Source organism: Delphinapterus leucas, chromosome 4 (genome assembly GCF_059928025.1).
Source record: "Delphinapterus leucas isolate spDelLeu-1000000601 "Yukka" chromosome 4, BTC_Dleu_Yukka2, whole genome shotgun sequence".
NCBI lineage: Eukaryota > Metazoa > Chordata > Mammalia > Artiodactyla > Monodontidae > Delphinapterus > Delphinapterus leucas.
This window is the reverse complement of record NC_143132.1, coordinates 118,126,432-118,153,635: the sequence shown is the minus strand read 5'-3', so window position 1 is coordinate 118,153,635 and position 27,204 is coordinate 118,126,432. Positions and strand designations below refer to the sequence as shown.

The 27,204-nt window shown below is 37.8% G+C and overlaps 1 long non-coding RNA gene across 3 annotated transcripts in view; it reads right to left on the bottom strand.

Moving 5' to 3' along the window:
* Positions 1-27,204, bottom strand: part of LOC149749410 (uncharacterized) — a 128,001-nt gene that overhangs the window by 85,982 nt on the left and 14,815 nt on the right. For 2 of the 3 annotated variants that reach the window (XR_016393108.1, XR_016393109.1), the window contains exon 1: positions 731-969. This is a non-coding gene — a long non-coding RNA (uncharacterized LOC149749410). Of the gene's footprint in view, positions 1-730; positions 970-27,204 lie in introns of those variants that run through there. The other variant, XR_016393111.1, reaches the window with a different exon arrangement.

The window sequence follows — 27,204 nt, the reverse complement described above, 5'->3', positions numbered from 1 at the left end:
TATCCAGAATATAAAAAAAACTCTTAAAATTTAATTATAAAGGGGCTTCCCTGGTGGTGCAGTGGTTAAGAATCCGCCTGCCAATTCAGGTGACACGGGTTTGAGCCCTGGTCCGGGAAGATCCCACGTGCAGTGGAGCAACTAAGCCCGTGTGGCACAGCTACTGAGCCTGTATTCTAGAGCCCCCGAGCCACAACTACTGAGCCCACAAAGTGCAACTACTGAAGCCCGCATGCCTAGAGCCCGTGCTCCGCAAAAAGAGACGCCACCACAGTGAGAAGCCCTCGCACCGCAACAAAGAGTAACCCTGACTCGTTGCAACTGGAGAAAGCCTGCGCGCAGCAATGAAGACCCAACGCAGCCATAAATAAATAAAATAATTTTAAAAAATTTAATTATAAGAAGATTAAAAAACCAATTAAAAATAGGCAGAGTTGTAGAAGATTCCTACAACTCAACCACAACAAAAAATGACCTGATTAAAAAATAGGCAAAGGATTTGAATAGACATTGCTCCCAAGAAGATATATTAATGGCTAATAATAAGCACATGAAAAGATGCTTAACATCATCAAGCATCAGGGAAATTGAAATTAAAAAACAATGCAAAACCTCTGTACACCCCAGACATATAAATAGCATCTGTTAAAGTTGTTACAATAAGGTTTAGCAGAGACACAAAATTCTATGGATCAAAACTGTAGCAATAGATAGACTTGATATCACTCACCAGACTTTCTATGGTGTTTTGACTCCCAGCTGTAGGTGGAAGGTCTCCTCCTCTATCACTGGCCCTATCAAGAAAATACAAAAGACACAACTTCACCCTTTCTTCCATGCTTTGAATAAAGTTTTTTCAAATTTCTACCACTTGGGGGTCTATTGTTATCTCCTTTTTGCTTTTCATCCATCCATCCATCCATCCATCCATCCAACCATTCAGTAACCCATTTATTCATTCAGTCAGTCTTTTTTTTTTTTTTTTTTTTTTGCGGTACACGGGCCTCTCACTGCCGTGGCCTCTCCCTCCGTGGAGCACAGGCTCCGGGCGTGCAGGCCCAGCGGCCATGGCCCATGGGCCCAGACGCTCCGCGGCATGTGGGATCCTCCAGGACCCGGGCACGAACCCGCGTCCCCTGCACCGGCAGGCGGACTCAACCACTGCGCCACCAGGGAAGCCCAGTCAGTCATTTATTTAGTCATACAATCAGTAAATATTTATTGATTATTAAGACCCAGCACTGTTCTAGGCACTTGGAAAGCAAAAGTGAAAAAAAAAAGTTGTCAAATACAATTACCCTGATAGAGCTTAAATTATATATACTGAAAGGTTTGAGGTCATTATGTATGGGAAGACATGCACATCATTTTCATCATATTTATATCCATCTAATTTTTCTTTTATTCTCTGCCACATTCTAAAACGTATATCTGTTAACCTTGATGTTAAAAGCGTTATGCCCATCCTTCATACTATTTGATTATCTAGTTTAATTTTCTTCTGTTTTCTCCATTATCTCTAGGATTTTTTTCCCCAGAACATGTTAACTATATCACTTAAGCTACAAGTTTCCCATTACCCTCTTTTCACAGAGGATGAAACAAGCTTGCATTGATTACAACCAGAGTTGGTGATCCCCTTAGCAGAAAAACAAATATAGTAGCTTCCTTGCACATTAGTGGAGCAAGCCCCCTGAATCTGTGCCTAATTGTTACTGCTTAAGGTGTTCACTTTCCATTGGCCTTGATACTCTGATTCTATTTTTGACAGCTCTCATTCCTCTGCATTTAAAAAAAATTTTTTTGGCCGCTTAGCATGTGGGATCTTAGTTACCTGACCAGGGATCAAACCTGCACCCCCTGCACTGGAAGCACAGAGTCTTAACTACTGGACCACCAGGAAGTCCCAGCTCTCAGTTCTCTGAGTTAGCTCGTGGGGGTTTAGTCTGATTAAACCAATCCACAAAGCACCTGTAATCGCCAACTGTTAATATCACTGGCTTGTCTAACCCACCAGCTATCAGCATGATTAAGATGTTTAAAATAGAAGAAATAAAGACTAAAAATTATCTTGTACCATTTACTGTATTATTTCACAACAAACCTAACTTGGAAAAAAAGGCCAATTTTAGAAGTTGCTTCTTTTTTTTAATACATTTAACTAGTTTACCAAAGTTAATACATTTAACTAGTTTACCAAAGGAAAGCTTAAGAAGCTGTAGAAAAACATATGAATATTTTAACTAAAATTGTTTTTATTTTTATTATGTAGGTCTCTACCCCTAGTTCCTGGCACAGAACTCCTAACACCTTTTTAATTTCTTGTGAGATAAGAACTCTAGAGTATCTCTTGTTCTAATATTTGTCTTTGACCCCTTTCTTGACACAGGGCTCCCAAAACCCTTGTAAATCCGAAGTGATAAGAGCCCTAGGAGAATTTTTTATTCTGCTGAGCTGACTCTGGGTGGGCTCCTGGATGGGGGCTGGTCACCAGAAAGACCAAACCATGATTAGAAGCTTGGAATGTTCATCCCCACCCCCATCTTCCAGATAGAGGAGAGAAGCTGGAAATGGCATTAATAGTTGACTGTGCTTACATGAATAAGCCTCCATAAAATCCCAATTGCACAGGGTTTGGAGAGCTTCCAGGTTGGTGAATACATCCACACCAGGAGGGTGATGTACCCCAGCTCCATGCGGATAGAAGCGCCTGTGCCTGGGACCATCTGAGACCTCACCCCATGTTTCTCTTCATCTGGCTGATCATCTGTATTCTTTATCATACCTTTAATAAACTGGTAAATGTAAGTAGTGTTTCCTTGAGTTCTGTGAGCAGCTCTAGAAAATTAATTGAACCTGAGGAGTGGGTCATGGGAACCTTCAATTTATAGCCAAGTTGGACAGAAGTTGTGGGTACCTGGGGACCTATAGATACGACTTGTGATTGGTATCTGAAACAAGGTGGAAACAGTTTTGAGACACTGAGTCCTTAACCTGTGGGATCTGACACTATCTCCAGGTAGATAGTGTTAGAATTGAGTTAAACTGTAGGACACCCACCTGGTGTCACAGAGGACTGCTTGTGTGGGGAAAAGCCTCCACACATTTGGTTGACCATAAGTATTAGAAGTGAAGTGTTCCCTGTGACTGTAAAGGAGACACACAGGAAAGAAAGACATAGAAGGAAAGAACAACTGGGTTGCTTTCCATTAAAAGGTGATTTGTGCCATTCTACCACCCCATATTTAAATTTTTAAAATAATGCTTATACTTACAATAACCACTGCATTTATACTAAAAGTTAACAAACATAGTAAATGTGGTTACATTTTAGTTCTGAATTCACTCTTTATACAATCTTATCATTGGAAGAAGTTGAAGAAAGGTGTGATTCATAAGTTTCATTACATGTGTATTTGCTGTGAGGAACACTGAGAGATGATTTTCCCTTTTGGCTGTTTAGCCAACTTAATACATGTGCAAGTGCTTTTAGGATAATGCCACAATGGACATACATCTTTTAGGCTGCCATCTTGGGAGAAACACTCAGTTCACTGTTTTGAGGGAGAGAAATAGATTTGAAATTCTTTTTACTCCATGTTTAGAAGTCCTGCTACAATTTTTAAAAATCTTTCTTTCTCTAAGTCATTGTTTGTGTTATAGTTTCAACAGTGTCTCACTGACTTTGGCCATCGGTGAAATAAAAGATTCTTTCAAGGAACTGGCTAACGAAACAAAGAATACTGGTAATAATGTTTTGGTTCATTTTGTCATAACAAAGATTTCATTTATACTTTTCACTGATTGCCTCCTTAAAATCCATGCAAAAAGAGGTCAAGTGATCCTATTTATTTTGATGAAATCTGTAACTAAAATGTCAGCTGTATCACTGAATGGTCATATTTGGTTGGGTTTGGGTCTTGGAATACAAAGAAAGGCACCTGTCCTAAAACCATTGGAAAATGTCCGAAAATATTTTTAAAGGCAAATAAAATGACATAGCCTGCTTCCTCTACAACCAGGTATGGATGAGGACTCAGAGCCTGCATACTGCCCCAAGGGAGTTTCCCTCCACACCTGCCGAGGTAAAGATGCAGAGCTTGGGTGTTAAGACCAAAACAAGGCTGATTCTTTGCCTTGATTGCTGCCTGTGGGGAAAGAAAAAGTTCAAGGCCTAATCATTCTCCCTTTAAAAATGTAAATTAGAACGTGAACCCCACCCCCTTACCTTATTAGAAAACAAACCCAAGTCCCCCTTGCTTGCCCCCTCTCAGGCTTCCTGTCCTACATCCCCCCCACCTCCCCCACCCCCTCACCTCCCCCACCCCCCCACCCCCAGCTCTCACTGGTTCCTACCACGCTCAAGCACCCCACGCTTGTTCCTGTCTCAGTGACTTTGCGATTGCTCTATCCTGTACCTGGAATTCTTTTCCTCAGATACAGCCACTCAGTTTGCTCCCTCAGTTCCCTCAGTTTTCTGTTCATGTCACCTTTTTAGAGAGGTCTTGTTGGAATAGACAGTTTAAAACAGGATCTTCTCTCCTCCCATCACTTTATTAAGTTTCCTTATATTATTTTTCTTTATACACCTTAATCACCACCTCCTTGCATATGATGCATTATTTGTTTGTTGTCTCTCTGCCCTTACCAGAATTGAAACAAAGTGGGGACATTGGCTTTACAATGTTTTTCCCAGAACTATGTCCCTAGCACATAGTAGGACCTCGAAAGTTGTTAAATGAATTGTTAAATGAAATCAGCAAGCTTTATTTTCCTTTTTACCTCAAACATCCAAAGTGAGCAACAGAATGGCTTTATTGCTTCAATAAGCAGGAAATAGGAAGGATAGAAAGGTCAGTGAGTGGAAAATTTCGGAGAGCACTTCAGAAAGAAGAGACTGAAGACACAACCCATGATTTGGGTTAGCCTGAGAAGTTGTGAGTCTGAAGTTACGCTCTGATCACTACATTAGTTTTCAACCTGACCCAGCATTTTTCATTTACTTCTATGTCTTCTATTTACTTCATGTTTCCTCTTCTGAAAAGATTTAGGCTGTATAATCATGAAGTTAAACTGATACCACCTCCTTCTTAAAAGGAAAGAGAACAACTAATGTGCTTTGATTAGTGCTAGAAACTTTTATTTAGAAATTATTTTTGTGGACTCATTTTTAATATAGCTTCTATATAATGGCTTTTAACTTTCAATATAGAACATGCTTAAAGGGATACATCTAGAACAATCTGATCTGACACTTGGGACTTTCTAGCATTCATATTTTTGTTCAGGAAAAAGGAACGACGAGTCTGCTAAGAATGAGAATGTGAAAGAATGTGGTGATGGCACACTCCTATTCATTTCAACATCTCTGAAAATCATGCTTCCTTTATTATTATTATTTTTTTGTGTGAAGCCAAAAATATGCCTACCATTATAAGCAACTTATGATCCATATCTGGCATGCTTTTACGAATAAGAAAGCTATGTTCTGACTTGCTTTTCTATTTTCATTGTGCTGAACTTAGGGTTTTTAATCTTCCTTTATAGAAACAGAGAGGGAGAGAGAGAGAGAGAAAGAGAGAGGTCTTTTGCAGTACTAGAATAGATTTACAATTTTAGAATTTTTACCCTTAAAGCCAAGGTGTGTATGTCTATGTCTATATCTATATCTATATAATAAATTAGCTTCCTTATAAAATACTATGTGTATTTCATGTTTAAGCATGTTCTTTGCTCCATAACATTTTATATACATGATCTTAAATGTATAAGTTGTCAGGAGCTTAGGTAAGAGGTAACAAATAATTTACATTTTTTCTTCCTCAGAGTTAACCTAATGGCACAGACATATATCTTAATTCCCATAACTTAAACTCCATATATCTGTTCAATAAGACCTGCCCAATTTGATTCACAGTATTGCATTTTGAGGTATCATGGTTGAAATGAGTTTTTATTTCCATAGTGATTCCTGACCATGAGGGCAGCTAAGGGCAAAATTTAATTTCTGATTTCTCTAGAAGGGATGATAACAAGCAAGTGAATTGTAATTGAATTCTGAACATGAACAAAACACGAAAGATAAATTGAGTTTGCAGATGTGCACAAATGCATTATGTTTAGAGTTCAATGCTATTTTGTTTTCTTTCTAAATGAGAAAATTACATCCTTTGAATTTTTCAAGATGTGGATGTGTTGGTAATGTCCTGGCCACTTCTGTCTGCAAATAAATTTTTATTGCTCAACTTGTCTTTTCTGTAAGGAAATTATTTATCTTTAGAACCAAATTATTTCACTATAGCCTGAAAACACACTGGATATTTGGTGATCCTACTTGGGTGCTGCTATGCTAATTGAATATTTTTCTTATTATTGCCAAACTCAGTCATTTTGGGGGATAAACTTAAAATATGTATCTATTAAGTGCTAAAACATAAAAAAAATCAAACCTAGCCCCTGACTTTGAATTTTTTCTAATTAAAAAAAAAGAAATGTCCTTAGTTATTATGATTTTTTTTTTTTTTTTTTTTTTTTTTGCGGTACGCAGGCCTCTCACTGTTGTGGCCTCTCCCGTTGCGGAGCACAGGCTCCGGACGCGCAGGCTCAGCGGCCATGGCTCATGGGCCCAGCCGCTCCGCAGCATGTGGGATCTTCCCAGGTCGGGGCACGAGCCCGTGTCCCCTGCATCGGCAGGCAGACTCTCAACCACTGCGCCACCAGGGAAGCCCTATTATGATTTTTTAAAAATCAAGTTCTTGAGTGGAATTAAGTGTATTTTAAAATACTAATAGAGTGAGAAGATTTATAGGTTGCACATTAAATAATTAACGTATTAAATTAATTAAATCTAGCAACCTTCATCACCTAACCATCTTAAGTAACTTTCCTCTTGCCAAAACAAGAGAAAATTATTCCATTTAATGCTCAAATTTTTCTACAGAGAAGTTTCTTCTAGAGAAGAAAACAGTATATAGATAATATGCCCTAGTGCATTTAATAATCAGTGCTAACAGCTGAATTCTCTTTCCAGTCGTTAAGATATGTTTCATCAATTTTACTTCAAAATATTTATCATAATATTAATAGATACAATCTACTGAGCATTCATTGTACAGGAGACATGACCAATATATCCTAAAAGGTATGTGCTATTATATTTCCACTTAATAGAGAATAAAGCTAAACTTAAAAATCAAAAACATAGAGTTGGTAAGAGAAGTAAGCAGAATTTTAACACCAATCTGTCTTACTATAAGCCTATGCTTATAACTGCTTGTTATTTATTACATAGGGAAGGTATGTGTATCGATCCCTTACTTAGTAGCACCTGTTATGTAGAGCGGAATGCATGTTATTTATTCCTCACCATAGTGCTACCTAAGATGAGCATTTGTTCCACAAATCTGAATTCTCCTCTCATACTAGGTATATAACCTTGGGAAACACAGGTAACCGCTTCATGATTCCCTCACCAATGATATAGTCTCCACTCATGAAACAAAATATCTAACAGACTCCCAGGCAGTGACTGCCATTGCCTATAACACTCTTCTCCACAATCCAGCCCCTATGTCTTTTGCAGATTGTCTGCTGAGAAGGCAACATAATTGACAGTTAGATCTTTCCCCCTACCCCAGTGTCAGACCCTGATTTTGGTAAAGCCCACCCTCTTAACCCATAGACTCTGGAGAATATTTACATGGATCCTTCCTCTAAAAAGGTTTCAGATGCTTGGTCAAGATCATTTCCAAGTTAACCTCCAGCTTTGTTTTTGGTTTGATGCTTGATTGTCTATAGAAGCACAGTTGCTTTCACTGAGGCAGTTTATATTTGAAATGGATGTTGGTATAGTAACATCTTGTTAAAGAGGTATCCTTCTGTGAGGACTTCATTTAGCCCCAGCTGAAGAAACAAAATGAAGGAATAGGATGAAGAAATTCTCAAAGCTCAACATCCCTAAAGGCAAATGTACAGAAATATCTGTTAAGCCAAATCACAAGAGATTTATTCATGCTCAATAGCTTTGCTTTCTTTTTCTGCTTCTCTGAGGTAGAAGACATGATTCAGCAGAGCCAGGAATAGGGAACTTAAAGGGAACTTAAAGTATAGAGTTCATCTTGCTCTTCTGAGAGAAAGTCTCCCTATGGTACAGGAAGAAGGATGAGGTGAAGAGGAAAAGCCAAGAGAAACATCCACAATTGATCTTAATGTCTGGCTGCATGGAATGCTAGAAATATTTCTGGGCATATCTGCCCAGATGCAAGAGAGGACGTAAGAGGAAAGAAGTTAAAAATGGAATGAAAGGCAGACAAAAAATGAAACTATGGCAAAAGTGTTAGAAATTACAGGGATTATGAAAGCCTAAGAGATGTTACAGTTGGTTAAATGGGGGTTATGTTTTCCTCTTAGGAGGCAAGGAATAAAATGAGTGAAGTTAGAAATGGAGTCCATGAGTCCACTAGCAATAGTTATAAACATGGAAAAGTAATGCTTATGAATCTGGGGGTGAGAGAAGGTGGAGAAGACAGGGCAAACTGTCCTTATTCTTCAAATAATGTTACTGAGGCATTGCTGCCACCTGGTGGCCAACAGCAACTTTAATTCTAGCGACTTCCTGTTTCAGGGAGAGGGTTCAAATACTTTTTTTAAAAAGACATGAAAAAATAGAGTCACTGCCATTCCTGCCCCTCCGACCTCTAGGCTGTGTTCTTTCCCAAGGTCCCCCCACTTGCAGGAGCCTGTGCTTCTCTCAGTGGGTACTTATCTCTTAGAGATAAGAGCAGAAGATCACTTCTAAAAGATTGTATTTTGCACTTTTAGTTATGTATCATAGTATTTTTCCTGTTTAGATGGATCAGCTCATCTTTAATTTGCATATTTGATTGGCTCCCCTATATGAAAAGTTAAGCACTCGATTTTTCTTGTAAGATTTTCAATAACCACTTGGCAACATTTCACTTTTTAACTTCACAGCATGATTTGACGAGATGTTTTCTCACAACTGCTCTGTGCTAAAAGGGTCAGCAAGTGATTCTACAGTCCCAAGCTCTGGAGAAAGTGTACATTGAGAGGGACGGAAAGAGGATGCAGAGAAAAAATGCAAAAGAGACCTTTTTGCAGCTTAGATCTTTGTTGACTTGGCCTCAAAGCCCTGGAACTCGATATCACTGTGGATTTACAGAGCTACTGATTATATTTATAACGAGTTGTCCCTTTAGTTTTTTCCACCATTGTTAATTATATTGCAGAAAATCTGCCTTCCCAGTGTCATTGGGTAAGATCACCATGTTTAGTGAAATAATCTCAAAATCACCAACCCTATGCTTTTGCCTTAAAACAATAGGAGGCAGATCTACAGACCTAGAACTAGACTACTGTAGTCACAGGTTCTGAATTCACACTCATTTCTTTTCCTCCCTGATAACTGGCTCATCCAATTAATTCATAATGACGGCGTCTGCTTCCTGAACTCTGATAATGTAACACAATCATAGCATAAGCAAATGTAAAATAGATGTGAGTTTTTCATGTAACCCTTTAATTTCTTCTGTCAGAAATGTCCTCATTTCTTTTTTTTTTTACATTTTAATAGCTCTATTTAAAGAGTTCTTCATGGGTCCCCTTTTCCCCCTTAATAAATGGAAGAAGTGTGTAACTGTCAAGAGGAAGGAAAAGTGTAGATGTACGGGATGAGGCTCTCATCGGCATATTCCTGATTGAAGTTGGTTCTACCAGTAACATCATATTGCTGATCCAGATACTGCAAGTGTCTTCCATTAGCAATTCAAGTACAGGAGGAGCCCCAAAGGGGTAACAATATGAATGCATTTGGGGTAGGTAAGATTTCCAAATAGAAGAAAAGTAGTGCTGAATCAGACACAAAGAGTTTGAATATTTTACTCTTCTGCTTTCTCACCTTATCTAGTCCTTCTTTAGTGTAAGGGAGGCCTGCAAATCAGTTAGCCATATATTACCTTCACAAATTTGTTTTTTATGTCTGCTCTGATTTATTTAATATTTTTCTTTAAATTCACTTTTTTATTTAGCCATTTTCTAAGCAATATAATGCATGAAATGACAATTTTGGTGTTAATTTTTATAATTCTTACTCAAATAAACACATAACTATTAAAGTAAAAATAAAAAGCTACCACTCAAAAGCCAAAACCTGGAAGTTGCAGGGAAAAAAATAAAAATAGTAGTTTTCCACAACATTCTAGGTATCTGTCTCTCTTCTCTCTCTTTCTCTCTCTCTCTATTTCTCACTCACTTTCTCTCTCCCATACACACATAATGCCAATCTACCATTGGAAATATATTGCTCTAAAAATTTAGGAAGAAAATTGAAAGAAGGGGGAATGTGAAAAATATAATACTTTAAAGAGTTCAAAGCACATTCACATATAAACTCCCATTTCTGGCCATAATGGAATAACAAGGACCAGACTCAACCTCTTGCACAGAAAACTGGATGAAATACATAAAATAACTATTTTTAGACTTTACATAACAGATAATCCAGCATTATGATCCTTAAGAGAAGGAAAAAATTGATATCAGCCTTACAATCTCCCTAGGTTCCTGCCTGGAGGCAATTTCTGTACACTGTCCATACCAAGGGGAAACCCAAACAGAGTTCAATGGTCTTAGGGAGTTAGGATCCAGAAATGGAAGTTCAGAGATGCTGAGGTGACTGAAAGTTGCAGGGCAGAGTTACAGAAAGCATAGAGCTATGAAAAGCAAAACAGAACAAAACAGCTACAAATATCTGTATTGAAATCACTTTGAGTCTTGGTTGAATAGGGGTCAGTGCTTATGAGAACAAAACTCTACTATGTCAGGCAAAGAGCAGTCTGGGAGCTGTAAGCCTAATAATTCCTAGAGCTCACAAAAGTCAGAATGTCCCCTGAGAACCAACTAATCAGGCTGAAGGGTCCTCAGTCATCACTCGGGGGCATTCAGTGGCGACCCCAAAGGGTCATACCTTAGTAATAGAGCTAAATTATCTCTGGAGGGAAAGCTACTCAAAATCCTCCCTAACAAGTCTAAAAAGCAAGACTCAAAGTGATTAAACTGATCTGCAACTTAATTGTCGGCCAAAATACTATTTAAAAAAGACAAGAAAATCCAACCATTCAACAAGGTAGGATCACAGCGTCCAACATCTAATCAAAAATAATTGGGGCTTCCCTGGTGGCGCAGGGGTTGGGAGTCCGCCTGCCGATGCAGGGGACACGGGTTCGTGCCCCGGTCCGGGAAGATCCAACATGCCGCGGAGCGGCTGGGCCCGTGAGCCACGGCCGCTGAGCCTGCGCGTCCGGAGCCTGTGCTCCGCAACGGGAGAGGCCACAACAGTGAGAGGCCCGCGTACCGCAAAAAAAAAAAAAAAAAAAAAAACAAAAACAAAAAACTGGACATTACAAGCAGGCAAATGTGACCCATAACTATGAAAAAAGTTAAAAGAGAATATAAGCATAATGAGGAAAGAAGTTCAAAATATAAAAAATAGACCACTGGCAACTTCACACACACATTTTCTTTGACCCTTACACCAATCAATTAAAGTATAGCACAGTTTTATTTAACCTCATTTTATAGATGAGAAAATGAAGTCACAGATATAGTAAATGAATTGGCCAAAGGACAAAGGCCCAATAATTTTTTAACTCAAACTAGAACCTAAGTCTTCTGAATCCTTGATGTCCTTAAGTAGATAATGGCAGGAATCTCAGTTAAAGGAGGCCGCTGTGGATATTAGTTTCCTATATCAGTCACAGGGCAAAAATATTAAGGAAAATTGGGCAAGTGTATGTGCATGTCTGTGTGTGTGTGTGTGTGTGTGTGTGGTATGTACCTTTGTGTACATGCATTGTGGCTGTGCTGTGTAGATTATGTAATTTGACACAATAATTACTCTTATTATCATAAAGTCCATTTTATCACGCTGTGCTCAAACCTCAGCATTGTTACCATTATAGAGATGACTTCTGATGAAACTAGGACTAACTTCTCCCCAATTCCAAACGCAGGGCTCCAAAACATTGCTCTGAAAACAGTACTGGAAAAAAGAAGCAGGACATTAGCTTTACAACTAAGAGCCACTCTTTTGTGTTAAGGTCAATATAACTCAGGAAGAGTTTAAAAATTGAACTGACATAATTTTTGGTACTAAAGATTTCTGAAAAATCAGCAATGTGTCTTGAAAATTTCCATATAACTCGTCTTGGAGTAAGAGCTCTGACTAGAAGGTGTATTAAGGGCTATTATAATTCTAATGCTTTAAAGTAGATAACTATTCTTGATCAATGTTTGTTAACACCTTTGAGTGTTAGATCCTATGAACGGGATGTGAACTTTGGATGCAAGCTTTATTTTTGGGCTGTACTCTAAAATACCTATGATTTTACTATCATTTTTATGTTACATTTGGAGGAGTATCAAAATGTTCTTTTTTTATGCTGTACTCTATACAATTTAGGAGCTTACTATTTATTATTGAGTTACATTATGTTTAGAGACAGGTGCACTAGGGCTAATATAAGACCTCGCTAATTTGAACACTGTGTTTCCTTATTAGTGTACTGTAAAATACATATGTGTATATAATTATTTACAACTTATACAATAGTATATGAATAATATTACACATATATGCATATATACCCATATATACATTTATGCACATGTATGCATGCACACGTGTACGCACATATAATATGTTCGAGAAACACTATGCTTTCTTGAAGATTCACAATGCCTATCGCCATATTAAAGGGTCTGCAAAATTGTACCATAAGTTTTCATGCATTGGTGAAGTTCTCAGATCTTGGAATCTGATTTTGAAAAAATAACTATTAATATCTTGCAGAGCTACTATTCCCCAGAATCTAGTTTGAAAAATACTATTGAAGATGCTTGCTTCAAAGCTTTGGTGCTGAAATAAGACTGTTTGCGTACAAACCCAAATTTATAGCTTACTTATCACTTAATCCTGTGTGGCTCAGTTTCCTTATACAAAAAAAGGATATTAAAAGTATCTATCTCATAGATGTGTGTGAAAGTTTAAATTATAAACTTCATTCCAATGAGTATCTAGCACAGAGTAAATAATAAATATTAGCTATATTGGCTAAGATTTGATAAAATGATAAAATTGTGAGAAAAATTTTCTTGTTAAAAACAGTGGGTGATCAGTGCAAGCAAACCTTGAGACAACTCAGAGTGAAAGGATACATCATGTTTAACATTCAAAAGAAGGGACATGCGTAATTTTCATTCACTTGACTCCCTTTACATCCAAAGTGAAATCACAACATATCCCAATGTGGTGGCTTTCCCAGTTTCAAGAGGAAAGATACAAAAGGACTTATTTACAAATCAGAAATAGACCCACAGACATAGAAAACAAATTTATGATTACCAAAGGGGAAAGGCGGAGGGAGGGATAAATTAGGAGTTTGGGATTAACATATACACACTACTGTATACAAAATAGATAATCAACAAGGACCTTCTGTACATCACAGGGAACTATAATCAATATTTTATAATAACCTATAAGGGAAAATAATCTGAAAAAGTATATACATATATATATTCTTTTTCAGATTAATCACTGTGCTATACACCTGAAACTAACATGACATTGTAATCGACTATGCTTCAATTAAAAAAATAGAACCTGGTCAACTGCCAGGCCAGATGATGCAGACAAGGAGAGAGGTGGAGTCAAGCATTGATGTTAGTTGGATGAGATGGCCTTATGGGTACCAAGCCATCAGGAAACTCCCAGACTTTATGTGCAAACATCTGCAGGCAGGGCTTGCGTCACCAAATTCAATGAAACGAGCCCATCGTTAGTACTCAATAAAGTTACTGAATCCCAAAATCTTACTGGAATGTCTACATTTTGAAAGTCTGCTAATAAATAATAAAGCCACATTTAACCAAGAAAAAAAAAGAGGATCTCTACTAGTCTACTGAGACAAGTAGAGATTTCTCTGTTAAATGGAACCAAAAAATCTATCACTTTAACTGGAAATAATAACTGACTCCCAACGCAGTAACAAAATAGAATGTTATAGTTTGAAATGTCTGCTTCATTTAAACTTAGGTAAGGTGTTTTCAAAGTATCCATTTTTTAATCTTAAAACACTGTATTATGTTTCTCTCAAAATTAATCCTACCATAAAATGTGGAGATGTGGAGAGTGAATCTAATGGTAGAGGATGCCTTTCACTCAACTCTTTTAACTTTACTTGACGTTGGTAATATCCACGAAATAATCACTTGAACACTTGAAGCCACAACTTAGGAAATGGCACTGATTCACACAGAGGCAAATTTTGACATTCCTCTTTCAAAAATAGAAAGCCAAAAATTTCAGAGAAGTTTGCTGCATTCTTACCTAATAACAGCCCTCAAACATGGACAATAGAGCTCCATTTGCCAGAAAACATTTCAAATGAAATTATTCCCTATGAATCAGGTTGTCTTAAAGGCAGACAATTTTAGATTTGCACTGAATTCCCCAACTTTCAAGCTTTGTGAATATGAGTTAGTTATTTAGCCACTCAGTGACTTGTCTTACCAGTAAAAGGAAATTATGCTGCCTACTGTATGACACTGTAGAGGTGAGAAATCAATGGGATCATACATGTAAAGCAGAGGGCCTAGCAAAGTGTAGGTATCATCCCTTTCTACCCATCAGCTGGCAACATGAAATGAAATATTTATAAACTGAAGCACATTATAAAACATTCTTTTACAAAACAGAAATAGACCCACAGACATAGAAAACAAACTTATGGTTACCAAAGGGGAAAGGGGAGGGAGAGATAAATTAGGAGTTTGGGATTAACATATACACACTACTATATATAAATAAAATAGATAACCAACAAGGACCTACTGTATGGCACAGGGAACTATACTCAATATTTTGTAACAACCTATAAGGGAAAAATCTGAAAAATTATATATATATATATATATATATATCACTGAATCACTGTGCTGTATACCTGAAAGTAACAACATTGTAAATCAACTATACTCAAAGAAAAACAAACATATTCTTTAAAAATCATTTCATGGCATCTTTTCATATTCTAGATCCTGTGGGGCTTATTTCTACTAATGATTGGATTTAGCCTGTACTTGCTCTGTCATTGATCTTTTTATGTCCATGCAATGCTGGCTGACAAAAGAATATTTTTACAAAGATCATTTTTCAGCCAGTTGTCTGTACTTCAGAACTCAAATGACTACTGAAACCATCTTAAATGGAACTGCTCTTTCTGGAAACTAGGGCCCAAATTTTACACACACTGTGATATAAAATACCATGCAAATCTTCTCTCTGTAATCTAGGATCACTGTATGTTTTTGTGAATACCTACTTAGTCTTGTTTATAGACCACTAGGGACGAGTGATATCATGGAATCAGGCTGCAACCTCTTTCTATACCCTTGTGTGAAGAGTGATAGGCTACCCATAATACGATGGTTTTAAAACAACCATAATCTACAGCAAGAAACTCATTTTACTTTTCAGACTATTACACACACATACACACACACACACATACATACGTACACATATGTACATGCACATAACTGTAAACAAAAATTTCACAACATAATACTTTCTCTTATAAAGTCTGAGAGATTCTATTGCAATTCTACTCTATTTTATTCCATTTGGTATTTTGATGCTGATTATGGAACACAAAATTAATTTCACATATTCCCAGAGAATTAGAGACCTTAAAAGCACATGAAATATTGAAATGGAGCAGGACCCTATGGTCCTTGTCTCCCATGCCCTCTGCCTGCCTTTTGTCTGTGGAAAAACTTTAGCCAAAGAATAAGTTTAATCAGAGAAGTGAGAAAATGCAGAAGCAAAGGAAAACAGTCCAACAAGACTAAATAATAACTAAGTTTAGTCATTACGCACAGTCAAGGACCTTTAGTTCCTCTTCATGGGCTATAGATAATATTCTGAGCCATATCCTGTGAGCTGTGTGGTAGATATTGAAATCCCCACCAGGTGGAAGAAGTTAACTACATGATGACCAGATTGTAACCATGACATAAGCTGCCACGATTCTGAGAATTGGCCTCAAGGAAATGGGAACAAACTGACCTTGGAACTGAAGATTAACTGTACTTAAGACAATCAAGGTGACGCTGGTCAGACCACCACATGACCAATATCAAGATGACTGTCGGAGCTGGCTGTGCTGTTTCTGCATGTAGTCCCCTCCCTTCACCTATAAAAGCTCTTGCTCGCTGGTTGTCGGCGGCGGGGGGGGGGGGGGGGGGGAGTCAGCCGTTGGGCAGGAGTCTGCCCTCCCATCCTCCCAACCCCCCAGTTGCTGGCATCCAAAATAAAGCAAACTTTCCTTTCCACCAACCTTGCCTCTTTAATGGCTTTTGAGGGGCGAGCCGCCGGACCCCACTTTCCGTTACAATATCGTATCATTCTCTCCTTCCCTCCACAAATTTTTCTATCCTTGTTGTATAAAATCTTCTACACGTGGTTAACTTTGGCATTGGTCTTCCCAGTAAAATGCCTAAATCAGGTTGCAGAAACAAAAATCAGATAACTAAGGAGAGGGTTCTCTAAATGAGAAATGCTAGGCATCAAGGCCAAATTCATGATGCTGCCTTCTAACTTTATTCATGATTAGCACCATGATGGCCACCAGACATCTCCCACCCACATTACACCAATTATAAATTTGTTTTTACAATGAACGGTCATTTCATAAACATAATGCACGAAAGATATATTTCCCATGCTGTTCTCCACAGACAGCTGGGGAGGAAAAGTCTGATTCTTTATACAAAGTCTCCTTGTTGTCAGTACATATGGTCTGTAGTTTCCAGACAGGGTGTCACCCCAGAAGTTGGCAAAAAGGTACAGAAAAATGTCAGCTTTTGCTACTGATGTTAAATGAAGTTCACTGCTTAGAGCAGTCCAGCCTCTAGCTGCATTTGTATGTGGGCTTACTGATGATGGGGCAATATCTTTCCAATTTCAAGGGAGCAAATGTAACTTTAATGCAAGAAAAAACTAGATGTAAAGCAGAAGGCAATAGAGAAAAATAATGACTGAAAAAGTATTACTGCTTTGAGCAGAACTCCAGGCTCAATATAAGTAGCACGATGACTTTCAGCTCTGTTTCTTCAGGGGAACGGGGAAGAATGGCCTACACCTTAGCCTGATAACATTTCCCATTAAAATAATCTAATTCTCTTTGTTCTGAATTTAGCCTTCTGATGGAACGATTTCCATTGTCGATGGTTTCTAATAGACATTCCTGGTGGAAAGAGAGTACAGTGAACATTCCAACTCCTCATCAGTTCTTTATCAGTATAAGTTAATGCAATAGAATCTTGGCTACTAAATGAAGGCCACAGATGTTTAAAGAGGCTAAGAAATTTTAAGAGCATTTCAATTCCTTTCTTTTACAGATATGGAAATTAAGAACCAGAGGGTGATATGACTTTCCAAAGCTGCAGATTACAAGTTTATCTGCGTTGAGATAGTCTCCCACACCAGATTACTCAAGAGTAAATGGAAATAATTCACAATCTTCCCACATTTTTTTTTTCAGTTTCACTGGGGGAAAAAATGCCATTTCTGAACATGCAAATCTGAGACTTTTCCCCATCAAAACACCATCAAAGGATAGCCAGTAGTCACACTTTGAGTGACGAGAATTTTGTTCTGAGGTCAGAGAAATCTGAATCTAAACCCAGCTGTGTGACATCAGGAAATTTGTATGATTTACCTAAACTTCAGTTTTCTTATCTTTAAAATGGGAATATTAATGCTACATTAATATTACATTAATATTAATGTAATACTACATAATGTTAATACTATATTAACCTACATGGTTAGTATAGCATTATAGTAAATATACAACAGATACTCAATAAATGTTAGTTATTATTAAAATATTATTTCATTCTCTCATGCCTGAACTCCCTATCATGTAAGTCAGAGACTCAACTTCTATTCTTATTTTGGAGTCCAGGTTTTGGACCTGGGTAGGACTAATTTGTTTACTGTAGCAATTGTCAAAATGTGGCCTCCAATCACCTGGGAGCTTGATAGAAATGCACGTTCACAGGCTCAATCCCCAAACACCTGAATCAGACACTCCAGGGATGGAGTTCAGAAATCTGTGTTTTAAAAAGCCCTCCAAGGGATTCTGATGCATACTAAAGTTTGAGAGGCACTGGCTTCCTAGATTCAGATAGGGTGGAGGTAAAGATGGGTAAAGGGTTGTGGGCTCAGATCAAGGAAACCTGCTTGAAGGCAACGTCTTATCCGAGAAGACTGGACAGGCATCAAAAACCAGTTGAGAGGCAAAACATCAGGTACAGGTGGTGCATCAAAGAGAAATAAACGCCTTATGTCAGGAGCTGTTCCATCTCTAGGGCACCTCAACACAGAACGAAGATAGCTGGGGAAGGCAATGTTTTAGGTTCTGAGCCTATCAACTGCACTGATATACATTAAATCTACTAATTCTGTTAAAGTCTAGCTTACCTCAAACAGATTCTACATAGAACAGCTATTTTGGGTAAATCATAGATCCTGTCACTGAAGGTTTTAGAGATAGGATTTTATGATTTAAAAATCGAATCCTTAGTAATTTCCTTCTATAGTCTCATGATTTTAACAATTATCCTTAGAAAAGGACTTTGAATCGCTTGGCTCAGTTACAGGGACAGAAATACTGTACTTTGGCCTGATTCAGCCCCTGTTTATTGGCCAAAGGTATAGCAATTACAACAATTAGCAGTGGCTTAGTACTTCAAAAATTCTCACAGGGCCATAACTAAGACTCTCAAAGGTACATAAAATTATGTACCCTGACTATATCCATTGGTAGAGGGACAATTCTCGTTACTCTGTAGACACCAGGCATTAGTTATATTTATATTTTGTACATATGTGCACAGGTACATAGGCTATGAATTAAAGGAAATAATCCATCTTCATTCTAGAGAAGCTCCCCTGTTTAGGGACATAAAATCTACAACCTCTTGCAGGTGGAATTTAGTTCCAACTCCTTTATCCAAAGGCTCAAGTCCTGGCCAGCCAGCTGTTTCTCCCATTGCTTTCCAGCATAGTCTCTGGATCTAGGCCCCTGAGGCTCCATACAATTTCCCATGGTCCCTCATCCCATTTCAAAGTTGAATTTCTGTATTTTTTTTTCCACATAGAGCATTTTTTTTTTTTTTGGCTGCACCCCACGGCATGTGGGATCTTAGTTCCCCAACCAGGGATCAAACCCGTGCCCCCTGCAGTGGAAGCACAGAGTCTTAACCACTGCACCGCCAGGGAAGTCCCCCACATAGAGCATTTTCTACCCCCACCAAGCTATGTCCTTGATTTCCTTCAATTCATTCCCTCGTCCAATCAATAAATATTCATTGTGTGCACGATTAGTATCAGACACTTATAAGTGACAGAGGGCTGAAGAGGTCTTGTTTCTGCACTCGTCTTGGCTCACAGCCTAGTGATGGGAGTCAGACAGGGTGACAGCTATTTCCTATATGGTGTGATAAGTTATAATAAGTTCCTAGAGGACAGACATCATAGACATCATTCACAACCCCTACCGCACCTGTGCTGCCCACATAGCTAGAATGTAAATTGCAGTAATATGGAGTTGAACTGCTTTTCGAGAATGGTACTATCCCATCTGAATTCGTCCTTTGGGAGGAATCGCAAAGAAAGTGGAATATCTAAGGAAGGAATATCTTTTCTGAGAAACTTTGCAATTACTTGGACTAAATACAAAGGGCACAGAAAAAGAATGAGGAAGCATTTGTGGGCTGACTCAGGAGAACCTCAAATAAGAGGTTCTCGGGCAGAAACGGGAATTCCCAGAAGGCATGGCAGAGGACAGTCAACTCAGGCTTTCTGGTTTGGAGTCCCTGGCATTGAACACAACCACTCCTGCCCCTGCCCCGTTCCCTTGAGAAAAACCTACTCCTGACTTCACCCTCCCTTACCCCATGACAGAGGATCTTTGAACCCCCAATTGCTTCTACCATTGCTGGAAATACTTAGTGTCTCTCAGCACAAATGCAGCTTAACGTTTTGTGGCTTTATTGGCCACACTGTTGTCTAGATGGTAAGAAAATATATTTTGCACAGTAGTTATTGCTACGTTAGAGGTTCTTACTTTCTGTGACCATGAAAATGAGTACTGAGATTCCCAGAGCTTAAAAATCAACAACCCAAAGCACATCTAATTGAAAAGGAAATAAATTCTCTCTTGCATGCCCTTTGTCATGGGATCAGATTTATTTTCCCTGTGAATCTTCAGATAAAAGAATTATTCAAGGGCATGCTGTGAGGATATGCTTGAGTCTGCTGTAACTACTGATAGAATATACAAAGTAGTCAAAGAAAATGATGGTGGCATTCAGACTATGGATTGTGCTAATGCAGATTTGTAGATTGTTTAGGTCACGTGAAAGTTTGTGGACTTGGAAATTTTTATTTGGCAAACAATCGGCAGAGCTGATATATATATATATATATATATATATATATAACTGCAGTTTTGAGAAAAACTGGACAGTGGTTTTCAGCTTAAGTGAAGATAGTGAAGATATTGCTTTACTCAGGAAGTGCAGCCCTTGTGAAAAAGCAAAGTAGGTGATGATCTGTGTGATGTGGTTGGAAGATGAGGCAACCCACATCTCTGAGATTTTCTTCTGCTAACAGCATGTGCCTTAAATTCCACTGTTGGAGATGGAACTCTCAATTTGAATATCTCTGCTGAGAGGGCATAGCCAACTGACCAGAGTCAGTTTAAGCATAATTTGTTACTGGCCATTTACAGTTTCTGTGGAAGGAAAAATCCACCCTTGAACTATTGTAGGAAAAGAAGAAAAGACATTAATTACGTGCTTTCCATGTATAAACCACCGTACATTTATCTCCCTTAATCTTTACCAGCAATATGAACTGTACAGGGTTGCAGGGCTTGCTGCCACTAACCTACAGAATGCTTTTGTACAAATGGGAAAAGACTCCTGGAAACCTGGAAAGATAATGTCATAAGGCACATGGCTGAGTGAGGGGAGTGCAGGCTGGCTTTTAGTATCAACTCACACTTTTGTCCGGTACACAAGTTTTACCTCTGCTCACGATGCTCTAGAAGTAGGTATTATCACAATGAGAAAATGGAGGCTCGGGGGCTAAGTATCCTTCACAAGGGCAGATAGTAAGAGTGGGTCAATCAAGATTTGAACCTTGGCCTATTAGATTTCAAACTTGGAATTTGTTTTTTCATCTTTAAAATTGGAATAAAATTATATTTATCTCATAGGATTGTCATGGGAGGTTACAGAAGATGATTTATATAAAGTATTTCACATAGTACCTAGTACACTATATCATATTAAACTATACTACCTTCTGTAGATATTTAGACTGACAAGGTTAACAGCTGGTTCTGGAACCTTTCCTCTAGTTTTGGAAACACCTCAGGATTTGATCCTTGGTCAATCCTCCCTGCAAGACTAACTCAAGGACTTGCTTAAGAGTTTATCTATACCATATCCAAGATAAATGAAAATCTACCCAATGACTATGTTCTGAATCAAGCACTTATATTACCACATCATTGAGATGGTGTGATGAGTGACCTGAGGTGATGAGAATCAGGCTACTTATTTGCACCTGAATGAGGGAGAAGGGTCATAGTTCACTATCTAGGAATGGGGAAGGAGCCATTCAGCTGTTGTCTTCCCTGAGTTGAAGCGGTCCTTTTGTACTCAGTCTGCCTCTCGTGACCACACATATGCCCCAGACGTAAAATGACTGGAGTGTCAGATGCTACGACTGGGAATCATGAGACCTCCCATGTGCTGTTACTGTGCAGGTCTTGTTGTTTCCTATCTTGTCTTAAAGTCAAATATACTTAGGGCTGAGTGAAGCCCACTTTGCCTTTAGGGTTTGATTGTCATCTAAACCCAAGACTACAGTTTCTAGTAAAGCAATGGAAATGCTGCATTAGATTACTGGGCAGAGTAGAGGACAAAAGGCAGTAATCAAAAGAGAACATCTCTGAGGAGAGAGACAGATCCTCAGATAAATTAAGAAATACTCTGTTCAAGAAAATGGATCCATGCAGGTGAGAGGGAATCCTAACAAGGAAGCCCTTGGTGCCCTCTGCTTTGCCATAAGCAAAAGACATTTGCCCAGCAGCTCCAGTAAGAGAGCCACACTTGTATGTTAGCTGGATCACAACTGCCAACTTCAGTCTTTGTATTGTAACATGTTAGAGCAGGGTAGAGATATAAAGCAATAGTTATTATCTGCTTACTCTGTGCCCGAATTTGTCTTTGGTACAATCTCTTGTAATTATCAAAAAAACCAAAACCAGAGGAGTGGTATTTTTTTCATTTTATAGGTGAGGGCACTGAAGCTCAATGGCAATAAATGAATTGCTCAAAGGAGGTCAGGGGAAATGGTGGAGTTAGTGCTGAAGCCTAGGTTGACTGATGCCAAAGTTCTTGCCTTTCTTACTCCACCAGGCTACTTCTAAAATATTAATGATATTCATTTTCACTGGTGATATGTTTTATCCAAAAATCTATAACCATTTATAGATGACTTTTATTGAGTGCTTACTATGTGCTAGGCATTGTGCTTTTAAAAACATTGTCTCATTTTATGCTCACAATACATCTGGCAGGTAGACCCCACTATCTCTTTTCACAGACGAGGAAACTGACTGGGAGAAATTAATTAAACTGCCCCAAATCACACACTATGTAGTCACACAGCTACACAGTGGTGGAGTCGTATGTGAAAACATCTAGAACTCCTGCTGCAAATGGATTATGAATTCCTCTAGGTAGGAACCAGATCACGATATGTGAAAATCTCCTTAAGATGTTCAAGATAGTGGGCATCAATGAAGGTCATTGAATGGACTGTGACAGAACCTGGCTTTCCCAGGGAGTTAAAGTCTGAAAATCGGACTGGTCCATTAGTTATAATAGAAAAAGACTGGAAACAACCCAGATGCTCATCAATAGAGGATGGATGGAATAAACTAGGTATGCCCAAATAGTGGAATACTATGCCAAGCTTAAGGAAGTTAGGAATATCTCTCTATATTTTTATGGAGCTATTGCCAAAATATATTGTTAGTTGAAAATTTTTTAAAAACCCAGCAAGTTGTACAAGCGTGTGGATATTATGTTACATTTTGTGCAATGAATGTATATATGTATATGATTTAATGTATAGATGTTTAAAGTAAAAACTAATAAGTATGTTACCTGTGAGGGAGAGAGGAAACAGGGTAGGGGCAGGGATGGAAACTAAACTTCTCTAAAACTGAATACGCTTTATTTTGTGGTTTTGATTTTGAAATCATACTTATATTTCACACAATTTAAAAAAGTAAAATCAAAAGCAATCCCTAAAAATAATGGTTATCAAAACTAGAAACAAGTGAACCAAACTATATATCAAGTAGGCTTCAATGACATGGGGAAGATTCACTTCAAGTGGCTTTAAACCATAGTATCTTGACTGTACATTCTAATGATAAGAAAGAAAACCACAAAGAAATTTTTAAATGCATTCAGTAGGTTTATTATTACTAGAAATATTGTTATTGTTATTTTGAAACTATTAAATATATTGAAATAAAGCAAATAATGAATTCTATTAATGTTCTCATGAGCCAAGATATTTTCAGAGGAAAAGATATATAAATATAAAACCAAGGAATTTAAGTAAAAATACTGGAATTTTTTATTTGAATTGGTGAAAATATCAGCGTGAACTTTGGAATGATGTTTATTTTTCTAAAAAATAGATATTTTCTCACTTGTTCCACTAAAAAATCCTAGAAGCCTTGAACACCTGGCAACAATGAACATTCCTGGTGCCCAGACTGTGGTTCACACATATGTATTTCCCATTAAAAGGAAGTAAGACTCCTTGGAGAACTGCTGATTCCAGGTCTGGAGGAGGAAATATAAAAGATGAATTCTGAGCATTACTGTTGTGCCTGAAAGCAAAGAAACTATCAAAGAAAACTGGGTGGTGTCAAAAGAACACAGGAGCAAACTTGAAGGAGCTCCCATTGGTCAGCATCAGGAGAACCCAGGTATCAAAAGGCCAAAATAATAGTAATAATAATTGCTAAGAACTGAACATGTTAAATAAAATATTTAAAAGTCAATGAATTTATGATGATATTAAAAAATAAAAGCCCAATGGTCACTCTTGGAGTTTGCTGGAATACTGACTCATTACTCGGAAAATTGAGAAGCAAAGAAAGACTTAAGCATGTATCCTGCCTTTCCTGTAAGGACTAAATTTTAAGGCATCCAAATAGTTGATGAAGAAGCTTTTCTTAATAGAAGAAGAAAATATAAGCTTTAAAAAGAATCTCGTTTTGAAATTCTTAGGGAAGTAATAGATTTAGGCAATGATGATTAACTGTAATAACCTTTACATGAAAAGCTGGTATGTGTGGGGATGGGGTTACATTAGATGGATGAAACTGACAGCATGCAAACCCAGTGATCAGTCTGAGCATTACTCAGAGCGTGACATCCAGACAATATGGTTTTCTATAGTCAGAAGTATACAGCACCAAGAAAATAAGTTTTGAATCATTAACTATGAACTTACAGGAAATATGGGAGATTAAGAAGCATGTTGAGGAGTTCATGAAGATAGAATCAGCCAAATCCAGAATGTGAGAAGTCCTAAGAAAAAATGACCAGTTTTCTTTTTTCTTTTTGTTTTGAATTTATTTTTTTATACAGCAGGTTCTTATTAGTCATCAATTTTGTACACATCAGTGTACACATGTCAGTCCCAATCGCCCAATTCATCACACCACGACCCCCACCCCCCACTGCTTTCCCCCCTTCGTGTCCATATGCTTGTTCTCCACATCTGTCTCTCTATTTCTGCCCTGCAAACTGGTTCATCTGTACCATTTTTCTAGGTTCCACATATATGTGTTAATATACGATATTTGTTTTTCTCTTTCTGACTTACTTCACTCTGTATGACAGTCTCTAGATTCATCCACATCTCTGTGGAACAAATTCATCCAATTTCGTTCCTTTTCATGGCTGAGTAATATTCCATTGCATATATGTACCACATCTTCTTTATGCATTCATCCGTCCATGGGCATTTAGGTTGCTTCCATGACCTGGCTATTGTAAATAGCGCAGCAATGAACATTGGGGTGCATGTGTCTTTAGACTTATGGTTTTCTCTGGGTATATGCCCAGTAGTGGGATTGCTAGGTCAGATGGTAATTCTATTTTTAGTCTTTTAAGGAACCTCCATACTGTTCTCCATAATGACTGTATCAATTTACATTCCCACCAACAGTGCAAGAGGGTTCCCTTTTCTCCACACCCTCTCCAGCATTTGTTGTTTATAGATTTTCTGATGATGCCCATTCTAACTGGTGTGAGGTGATACCTCATTGTAGTTTTGATTTGCATTTCTTTAATAATTACTGATGTTGAGCAACTTTTCATGTGCCTCTTGTCCATCTGTATGTCCTCCTTGGAAAAATGTCTATTTAGGTCTTCTGCCCACTTTTGGATTGGGTTGTTTGTTTTCTTAATATTGAGCTGCATGAGCTGTTTATATGTTTTGGAGATTAATCCTTTGTAACTTGCTTCAATTGCAAATATTTTCTCCCATACTGAGGGTCTTCTTTTCGTCTTGTTTGTAGTCTCCTTTGCTTTGCAAAAGCTTTTAAGTTTCATTAGGTCCCATTTGTTTATTTTTGTTTTTATTTCCATTACTGTAGGAGGTGGATCAAAAAAGATCTTGCTGTGATTTATGTCAAAGAGTGTTCTTCCTATTATTTCCTCTAAGAGTTTTATAGTGCCTGGTCTTACATTTAGGTCTCTAATCCATTTTGAGTTTATTTTTGCATATCGTGTTAGGGAGTTTTCTAATTTCATTCTTTTATATGTTGCTGCCCAGCTTCACTTATTGAAGAGACTGTCTTTTCTCCATTTTATATCCTTGCCTCCTTTGTCATAGATTAGGTGACCAGAGGTGTGTGAGTTTATCTCTGGGATGTCTATCCTGTTCCATTGATCTATATTTCTGCTTTTGTGCCAGTACCATATAGTCTTCATTACTGTAGCTTTGTAGTATAGTCTGAAGTCAGGAAGTCTGATTCCTCCAGCTCAATTTTTTTCCCTCAAGACTGCTTTGGCTATGCGGGGTCTTTTGTGTCTCCATACAAATTTTAAGATTCTTTGTTCTAGTTCTATAAAAAATGGCATTGGTAATTTCATGGGGATTGCATTGAATCTGTACATTGCTTTGTGTAGTATAGTCATTTTCACAATATTGATTCTTCCAATCCAAGAATATGGAATATCTCTCCATCTGTTGGTATCATCTTTAATTTCTTTTAACAGTATTTTATAGTTTTCAGCATGCAGTTCTTTTGTCTCCCTAGGTAGGTTTATCTCTAGGTATTTTATTCTTTTTGTTGCAATGGTAAATGGGAATGTTTCCTTAATTTCTCTTTCAGATTTTTCATCATTAGTGTATAGGAATGCAAGAGATGTCTGTGCATTAATTTTGCATCCTGCAACTTTACCAAATTCATTGATTAGCTCTAGTAGTTTTCTGGTGGCATCTTTAGGATTTTCTATGTATAGTATCATGTCATGTGCAAACAGTGACAGTTTTACTTCTTCTTTTCCAATTTGTATTCCTTTTATGTCTTTTTCTTCTCTGATTGCCATGGCTAGGACTTCCAAAACTATGTTGAATAATAGCGGTGAGAGTGGACATCCTTCTCTTGTTCCTGATCATAGAGGAAAGCTTTCAGTTTTTCACCATTGAGAATGATGTTTGGTGTGGGTTTGTCATATATGGTCTTTATTATGTTGAGATAGGTTCCCTCTATGCCCACTTTCTGGAGAGTTTTTATCAAAAATAGGTGTTGAATTTTGTCAAAAGCTTTTTCTGCATCTATTGAGATGACCATATGGTTTTTCTTGTTCAATTTGTTAATTTGGTGTACCACATTGATTGATTTCGGTATATTGAAAAATCCTTGCATCCCTGGGATGAATCCCAGTTGATCATGGTGTATGCTCCTTTTAGTGTGTTGTTGGATTCTGTTTGCTAGTATT